A 9717-nucleotide genomic window follows, 5' to 3' on the forward strand; every position below is an offset into this window, starting at 1 on the left:
AAAGTACATAAAACAAAATAAAAATCAAAGTCTGCCACGCCTAATTCGATGCCTGTACACACACACACACACACACAGAGTTTTATACAGCTGGATTGAGAAGCAGCTTTGCCTAATGGTTAGGGCATTCCACTGAGTGTTAGGAAACCATTATATTCCTGGCTCTGACACTACCCTACTCTGGGACCTTGAGAGAGTCACTTCTCTCTACGCCTCCTCCTAGCCTTCGTCTATGTAGACTACAAACTCTTTGGGGGCAGGGATTGCCTCCTGCTGGGGACACATACAGCACGCCGCACAATGGGGCCTGGATCTCAGTAGGTGCCTACGACAGTAACAATAATAACATGGACCTAAAATAGTTTGGGTTTTATTCTTTCACATTGGGACAACGATGTGAAAGGGCAGAGCTGTGCAAAATCGTGGATTTTTCCAGTGGCCGGCAGTTCTGAAACTTTTTTTTAAAAAACTACTGCATTTTGGATTGACGCCCAAAACTAAATTTTCTCAAATTTTTGGCAAATTGAAACACAAAACAAATAGTCTCTGGTCAACATGAATGAAGTGGTTTGTTTCAATTTCAAGCATTTATTTACTTATTTATTGCATTTCAGAAAAAAAATGCAGTGGAAGGAAATGTCTAAATGCAAAGTCTTTTCCACCTGAAAAATCAACTTTTTCAGATTTTTTTTTTTTTAAAAAGCGAACAGTTTCAGCAAAACCGACACAAGTTGGCAGCACACTTCGGGCTCACTGAACCTGCATTTTTCACCATGGGGGGGAAAAAAGTTTCAGCCCAAAATGTTTGCCCAGCTCAACACGGGAACATTTTCAGTGCACTTTGAAAGTGAAGGACACATAAGCACCAAGTGGGAAAGAGGACCAGACCATGGCGTATTCAGCAGCCTGCCTGCATCACTAACCAAGGATTCCTTTCCCTTTTAATGACAAAGAAAAGGTACAGTCTAAGCCGCAGTGAGGCGAGGAGGAGACGAGGAGTCCAGAGCGGGAAGATGCTAGCCATGGTCTAACGGAGACGGTGAAGAGAGGAAATTCGCTAGGAGCTGTACTAGCAGGAAACATGGTCTGCTGGGCCCAGAGAACGCAGGGCTGATCCTTTCAGGGTTAGGACTGTGTGCCATTCAGGCGATGTTATACCTGCCAAGGCCTGACTCACTCCAGGTAACAGAGTTCAGCCGGATCCTTTTTAACTTCAACGCTTCTTCCAGGATTAGAGCTCACATTAAATTTGCTGATTTCATTGCAGCAAACGAGATTTTAGTAGGTTAATGAGCTGCGGAGGTGGAAGACTAACTAAAATGACAGGGTGGCGGTGAACTAACATTGACATCACGAGCCCAGTGCTGAGCTGGACCTACCGTAGCAGCTAAAATGGGAGCGCGGGTGAGAAAGAGAATCATAAAATGGGGCAGAAGAGTAAGGAGCAGGGACAGCTACATCTGATGTCACAATTCCACCTGGCTGCATCTCCCATCATGCACCAGGCTGCCCTTCCCGTGGTGCAGCATGGGGAATATAGTCTGAGCAGATAGCCTGGCATATAGGGGAGAATGAAAGCTTGACGCGCCCAAACTACAACTCCCATGATGCACTGCAGCACCACTGCCACATTGACCTCTTTTGGTTTTGGGCCAAAATATTTCAGCGTTCGAATTTATGCTGCAAATAAAAAATAAAAAAAAAAATTTCTGCCCCAACTCACCCATTTTTCCATCTAGCTCTAACCCCCGACTCATCTCACACAGGACACCAGTGAGTGAAGGGGACAGACCCATCGCCTCTCCCAGCGTTGGTCAGTCCCACAGGAGTCTGGCTCACTATCTGAATGGATAGTCCTATGAGGGACAGAACTGATGCCTGCCCACCCCGCCCCCAGCCTGGGTTGGGAAGGCCTGGCAGAATGGAAAATAACCCGGCATTTGGGATTATTAGATCTGAATCTTCATACCAAATCTTGGGATTGGATTGTTTATATGTATATAAAAATGTAATGAGTTAGAATTACAGGAATTAGGTCAGTCCCTAATTGGCTAATAATTTTCAGGGCTTCAGCAGCTGGTTGTTTAGTTATGAAAACATGTCAGACAAGAATCGGGGGTAGGAAACTTCCAAGCGGCTGCGTTGACTGGATGGAAAGAAAGACACCACCCGGCTCAGATGTCTTCTCGGAGAAAGGGCAAAGCCCAGCGGTTTTTTCCATCCCAAGCAATGTGACAAGGCTTCCTCCAAATCCTGTGGTTTCGTCATTGAGTCACAGGAGCAGGAAACGTTGGTGGGACCGAGGGATCTGCTCACTCACCGTGCTGCGGGGGGCGAGAAAGGCAGAAGGCAAATCTCACACTGCTGCTAGGTGCGGGCGCTGAGAGTTGGTGCCAGGGGCAGCGGGGGTAAGGAATGGGTTTGGCATCTTGGTGAAAAGAAACGACGATAAGGCTTCTGTAGTAACTTCCATCCGAGGATCTCCACCCACTGAACTGTACTGCAGAGACAGCCGGACCAGGGGCCTCTGCCGGCTGCATCTGGACGGAGATGCCTCAGGCTACGTCTTCAATGAGCTCATGGCTCTCAGGCACAAACACACTGCAGACATGAGGGCTTCAAAGCCTGGTCCTGGGTATCCAGCTTCCTAGAACGTGAGCAGGGGCAAGAAAACAGGAAAATGAGCCTTTCACTGCGGCAGAGCCGGGCCTGAAGCCAGAGCCGGTCACAAGGGAACAGGCCTGGGGCAGGTGACACAGCCAGAAGAACCTGCTTACGCCTGGCCTGGCTAGAGCCCGAGCCGGAAGCAATAGTGTACCTCAGCCTCCCACCACCTGCCACCCAATCATCTCATAGCACTGGACAAGTCAGGAAAGGATTAAGCTGCCCCCCAATCCTGGGAGGGCGAGAAGTATTATTACCCCCCTATTTTACAGATGGGAGATGGAGGCACAGAGGACCTGAACCTACCGCCATTGAAATCAGCGGTCACACTTCCATTGATCGAAACAGGAGAGATTAGGCGGCTCCGCCCCTCCCACAGCAGCTGATGAATCTCGGCAGGAGGAGCAGAGCTCAGGACCCAGGCTTACGGGTCAGCCTGAACCTGGGAAAGCTTGTGCTCCAGAGAAACGGTCTGGAGGTTGTGCCAGCAGAGAGAGACGCGGCAAGCACCTAGCTGGCCATCTCCTAGTCAGAGAGACGGAGGGGACAGAGACCAGAGAAGGGCAGAGGGCTGGAGGGATTGCTGGAGAAGGGAGGACTGAAATATCGGAGTACACACTGTGGCTAAGCACAGGGGGGTGGCTGCCAGACACCCCATCTTAGGGTGACCAGATGTCCCGATTTTACAGGGACAGTCCCGACTTTTGGGTCTTTTTCTTATATAGGCTCCCATTACCCCCCATTCCCTGTCCCGATTTTTCACATTTGCTGTCTGGTCACCCTACCCCATCCACAAATACAGGAAGGGGCTATGCATCAAACCAGGAAAGGGATCGTTCAGCATGATACCAAACCGGGCCCAGGGAAGGGTGGAAAACCTAAAGTCTCGTACATGGATCTAGCTGAATGCCTAGGCCCAAATGCTGGCTGTTCTCCTACTGAAGTGAATAGGGTTGCACAGGGCGTGAATCTGGATTTGAATTAGGAGTGCAACTGTGCCATGTAAACTCCCCCAGTCATTATCATTTGCATTGTCACTTACAGCTCCTCTCAGAGAATCGTGGGAGAGAATGGTGCAGAAGGTGCGTTGAATCCAATGGGACCTATCTCCCGGGCAATGCACGACTGTCCCTACAGAACGCTCTCCAGTATTGTGCTCAGTTGTGGTTCACATGACTCCAGGGATGGGCTTTTCTGGGGGGAGGCTGTCCCACAGGCTACCAGATCGCAGTATTACAGGGCTTTTCCTTTTGAGAAACTCTTCAGTGGTTCAGGCTACTTACAGAGCCAGTCTCAGTGTTTTCATCCATACTTTCCCCCCTCCCCAACTAACATTGGCTTTCTGGACAAAATGGGAGGGGGGGAATTAATTTGAGTCCATTTTCCAAAACTCAGCTTTTTTTCAGTAAACATTTTTGGGTTTTGGTAACGCGTTTCAGCTTTTGATTGTCAAAGAAAACCACAAATATTTTTACTGAAAAGTTTCTCTGTCGTCTTCCATTTCATATTTTAAATTTCAAATAAGAATGGGTGGAGAGTTTTGAATAAACACGTTTCCCCCTAAACTTCCCACAAAACATAACTGGGTTTTTCAACCAGCTGTAGTTATTTGCCCAAACTTTAACCTCAGCGGACAAACAAAGGTGATGGAATATGCTTGGTCGCGTCCAAAAGCCAAGCAGCCTCACGCTTAGGGCTTGCTTCAATGCATGTATGTCACTCAGGTTAGTTCCGATAGGATCATGGATTAAAACTATCTCCCAAAGTTACCCTGACCCCAGTAGGGCCTTGCAGTGCAGAAGGATGTAGGATAGCTCCAGTTAGCCGTGACAGCCACTACCTTGGTTGACCCCAGGGATTGACCTCCAGAGCTAAGAGCGTGAGCCTCTAGTGTGTGAGCTAAAGCGACAGCTCTCTGTAACAGACTCGGATCCTGCGCGGGACTGGTACAGCAAGGGACACATTAACGCACACGGAGGTGGAGAGTTAAGTACAGACTGCGACAACAGCTCCATTGTTGCAATGACAGGAAGAGCAGAAATAGACATTTGCAAAAGGAAGTGACATAGTTGGCAGCTTTAATTGACACTGGAAATTCCAGGTCCCTCTAGTGGCCGCAGCCCCCACCTGGCCAGCCTGTCTCCCTAGGATAGGGTGACCAGATAGCAAGTGTGAAAAATCAGGACCCCTTTTTTTTGTGTGTGGGTGGAGGGGGGGCACGCTATAGTTGTGTATACAAGACAAAGCCCCTAATATCGGAATAATACACAGGAACCCCAAAACAGAGAGAGCGAAACCAGGCTGCTCCTCAAAACAGAGAGGCACAACTCAGCCCACCTTACTCCAGGCTGGCTGGCTGCTGGGCCCAGACGGCAGGCTTTCCTACAGAGCCCCCCTGTCCTGCAACAGGACCAGGAAGAAAACCTGAAATTTAAAGTGACAGTCTATCATTTCAATACAGTTTTCAATACACACATGTAGGGGTGAGTCCCATTGCAGCAGGGAGAGCAAAACAAACGATCAAAGGGTTAGAAAACCCGACCTGTGAGGAAAGGTTTAAAAACCTGGGCATGTTTAGTCTTGGGAAAAGCAGACTGCGGAGGGACCCGATAATGGTTTTTCAAATACGTTAAGGGCTGTTACAAAGGGGACGGTGATCCATTGTTCTCCATGTCCACTGAAGGCAGGCCAAGAAGCAATGGGCTCAATCTGCAGCAAGGGAGATTGAGGTTAGATATTAAAGGAAACTTTCTAACAGTGAGGGTAGTTACACTCTGGAACAGGCTTCCCAGGGAGGTTGTGGAATCCTCGTCACTGGAGGTTTTAGGAACAGGTTGGACAAACCCCTCTCAGGGATGGTCAAGGTTTCCTTGGTCCTGCCTCAGCGCAGGGGGCTGGACGCGATGACCTGTTGAGGTTCCTTCCAGCCCGACATGTCTATGATTCTATACCACAAGCCAGAGAATCTCACCCAATAGTTTCGGCATCAAGCCATAACTTCTGTTTGAGCGACAGCATACACGGTTTCTGCTAGATTAAAGAGCCCTCTCTTGTCAGAAATCTCCTTCCATTGTAGGGGCTTGTAAACCACCTTCAAGTCACCTCTTGGATAAACTCAGCAGATTCAGTTTCTGGAATCTCTAATAAGGCAGGTTTTCCAGACCTTGAATCATTCTTGTAGCTATTTTCTGAGCCCTTTCCAATTTTTCAACATCCCTTCTGAAGGGTGAACACCAGAACCGGACACAGTATTCCTGTAATGGTCCCACCAATGCTGTATACAGAGGTAACCATCCCCCAACCCCCAGCTCCTACTCTGTATTCCCCTGCTTAGGCCTGGATGGCCATATTCCCTGGCTCCGCACATGGAGCTTCCTTTGGAGTCAATGGAAAGTTCTGTGCAAACATGGGAAGAAGAATGCAGCTGCTGGCACTGTTCGCTGGAAGACGTGGCCAGCCGTCAAGCTTTATAAACGCACAAAGCATCCGGCCTGTGCTCTCCAGACGCGGCCGCTGGTTCCTGTGCACATTATGATGTGAACCAAAATAATCCGGCGGGATGGCTCCCGGGACAAGGATGAGAAACAGGAAAGAGAGTATTAATGGCCACTCGATGCACCCCACCCAAAGGTGTGCTACAGCCCCTCGCAGAACTGACTGCTGGGCCCGGAGCCAGCGCAGTCCCAGGGCAGGGCAGCCGGGGAGAGGTCAGTATCTCCCCTCAATAACAGCACCAGCTCCTGGGCAGGGCTGGTCTGTCCGTGCCTGCTGAGAGCTGCCAGGCCCAAGGTGCTGAAGCTGAAGATCGGCATGACACAGGGGCGTTGCAGCCCTGTCCCTCCCCGCCCCGACCCCCCCATTGCACAGGCAGCAGAGGTGTCTCTTCGCTGGCTCTTCAATGCCAGACACCCCTCCACCCCCTCTCGTTTGGGGCTGATCCTCTCTGGGGGTCACATCGGCTGCGGGGCCAGACCCCAGCGCCGGTGCAGCACAAAGTGAGCCCACCAGACAGAGCACCGCACCCTGGCCGCTAAACACAACCGAACGGGTCAGGACGAGGCCTAACCAGAGGGACCCCGGGTGTGGCTGGGCAGCTCTACCGAACTGTGACGACATGAAGACTCAAGGAGTAGCCGTCGTACTGCAGTAGGGATCCGGCACAAACACAGGAAGAATGAACCGGTTTTGGGATTTCCCTTCCCTTATGGGACTGGCCCTTTCTTGTAGGCTTGGCAGCAGGAATGAGACCTGGACAGGTAAACCACTGAGGAAGCAAAGATCCTGGGCGGGGTTCCCTGGGCCTTCATTTATGCCAGCGGAAAGTGAGCGCACCACACTGCTCTTCTGCTTGACTAGCATTTCACACCCGCCTGGCACCAGCACTGCGCCGGGTGTAGGGCAGTGGAGAACCCAGCTTATTCCTTTCCCACAAACATCCACAGTAACGGAGCTGGCTCCAAAGCAACACCCCGCGGCAGGACAGGGCAGAGCCAGGCGCAATCCTTGCCCTTTGGGCCCCATCTCTACCTTGCCATCGAGGGCGAGCAGCTCTTTGAGGTTTGGCGAGGGCTTTCTTCCCAAGTCCCTGTTTTCAGGTGCAAGGGGAATGTATTTCTTATTGCTTTACAAATTGAACTTGTCTCTGGCGCTCAGAAGACAGCAGTGTCTAGAGCCATGATAGAGAAGTGCCATGCAAGCTCCCTGCAGCTCTGCCAAAAGAAACACTAACATTGTACGGGAATAAAGCGCCTTTCATCCCAAAAGATCCTGACTACACTACTCTCGCCAGGGAGCCGCAACTTCATGGCTAACCCACTCCAGTCCTCACCTACAGCCCCCTCCGCTAGCCCCTTGTCCGCCACGCCCCCTACGGGCTGCGACTGGTGCAATGGAGACTGGTGGCTGGAGACACAACCTCATTGGGATTTTTCAGGTGCTGTATAATCCTGACTTCAGTACAGATCTCTGCTGGAGATTAACACACAGGGCTACCAAAGCTGTCTTCTGACACACTGCCCTTTGCTGAACCTGGTTGTAACAGGGGCTGTGCCCTGTGGTGTCCTGCCTCAGTTTCTCCTTCTGCTCCTGGCCCCTCTAAGAGGGCACACAGTCCAGATACTCAGAACCTTCTCCTTTTGGGGGCCAATTTATTAAGCCCTGCACAGAATCTTAGAACAGAGTCTAAAACAGAACTCAAACCTTCAGAGTCTTCACCCCAGTTTCAAGCTGGGCCCAGCCCCTCTTCCTTGAAGATCTGTCCTTTCTTTCAAGTGCCTTTCAAAGTTCAAACACAAACAGGCTCTTCTGCCCACTCCCCAGATGGGCCCAGTTCCTCCTGCCTGTGGAGATGTCTCCTCCGTGTCTCCAAAGTCCTCTCCTCCTACCAGAGGAGTCTCACAGTTCCCCTCCGGGGAGCTGTTCTGGATCCCATCAACTTCCCTCAGCTGGACACTCCGCCCTGGGTTGGGAAGGGTCCTCAGGCAGCCCTCCTTCCCTGCTGGTGACTCTCTTCAACTCAGGGCTCTGTAGAAACCTTCTTACTTTCTGCAGGCATTTGCCAAGACCCCCTTTCTCTCTCTAGGCCTTGTATCTACCTTAGGCCTGATTCAGCCACCTGACCCGCCTATCACCTGACATCCCTCAACACTGCCCATCCTCCGCAAGCTAAACTTGTCACAGGTGAAGTGGAGCCCGTCTCCCACCCTGCAACACTAGTCAACTAAACACTGGGTAACTGAAGTCAGTTTAGAAACTGATTTAGCTGAGTCAGCACAATTCTCCCGAGTGTAGACGTTCTTTAATCAGTTTAATAGTATCATCAATCTGTTTGTAATGGGTTTAAGGTAAACCAACTTAAAGACACATTTCAAACCGATTTCAAAGTGTCCACACCAGCGGGGGGGCTGCCTGCCCTGCATCGAGGCTAGACCTCAGTTTACAAGGCAAGGAGCTGGGATGTGATTTATTTTATTTTTATTTTTTCCAGTAGGAAATCTCATCAAAGTCTGGTTTGTCCTGGTTACCGGAGAGGAGATGACGACTGTACATAGCCGGCAGCTGTTTGGGTACAAAGCCCAGCTGGGCGGAGTGGTGCATTTCGTGAAATTTGCCGGAAAGACAAAAATAGCTCTTAAAAGAAGTGCAGTTTTAGAAGAAAGTTTGGGTAGCTATGGAATTGGGGGGTGGAGGGGAAACACATCCACTTTTGGAAGAACATTGAGCCTGAAATAACAAGCCCCAACTATTTTGCACCTGACCTCAGTGACGCAGCTTGGGTTCGCGTTTGACAAAAATACAAGCATTCCTAGTGAGCAGATCAAGGTGGCGCAGGCAAATCCCGCCCCCGGAGAAGCAGGCCAGGTCGGGACATGAGCTCACTGGGTTCATTCAGGCACTTGCAGCTGCCAGCCAAACCAAACAACCTGAGCTGGGTCGCAGCCCCACGGTAAGAACACACAGCGCAGAAAGCGTATGCCATGGGCTCCTTCTCGGGCACGCCGAACGCATAATTCCGAATGGAGAGAGAGCGCAGGCGGACGGCAAAGCTGGGAACAAAAGGGCCTTTCACTGCAGCGAGTTAGACAAATAAACCTGGCCATATTTTTGTCAAACAGCTTCCAAACTGCAGGTTGCTTTGATCCCGGCCACAAGATTTTTCTTTTCTTCCTTCCCCATTTCCCTCTTTCCATTTCTTCCCCTCTTTTCCCTCCCCCCTTGGCATATTTAAAAAATATCTGTTTGGAAGGAATTTCTTGGCCCTCCTCTCCCAGCAGAAGATCAGAAGCAAGCGAGCACCAGCACAGATGTTAGCACCGGGGATTCTGGGGTCTCGTGGAACTCCACCCACTCTTGACTTACCCCAGGGTAAGAAAGAAGAGAAGCAGGGCCCAGGTTCTATCTTCTGTCTCAATTTTTCTGCGCAGTGTTGCAGTGCGCTGTTAAAACCACTGCTGGGTTCCACCCCAGAGCCAGCTGTAATGTGTGGAGCCATTCCTTTGAACAGGCGATCCTTCGGGATGAAATGGACTGGAGGGGGAATAAACCCTCCCTTTC

At 50.6% G+C, this 9717-nt stretch overlaps 1 long non-coding RNA gene across 1 annotated transcript; it reads right to left on the reverse strand.

Annotated features, from left to right (window-relative positions):
• Positions 1 to 573: 573 nt before the first annotated feature.
• Positions 574 to 8245, reverse strand: LOC122461526. The gene is made up of 2 exons (XR_006283468.1): positions 7864 to 8245; positions 574 to 2647 (listed from the first exon to the last, which is right to left on the reverse strand). It is a non-coding gene; the product is annotated as an uncharacterized LOC122461526 (long non-coding RNA).
• Between the last annotated feature and the right edge of the window lie 1472 nt (positions 8246 to 9717).

This window comes from Chelonia mydas, chromosome 8 (genome assembly GCF_015237465.2).
Source record: "Chelonia mydas isolate rCheMyd1 chromosome 8, rCheMyd1.pri.v2, whole genome shotgun sequence".
NCBI classification, from domain to species: domain Eukaryota; kingdom Metazoa; phylum Chordata; order Testudines; family Cheloniidae; genus Chelonia; species Chelonia mydas.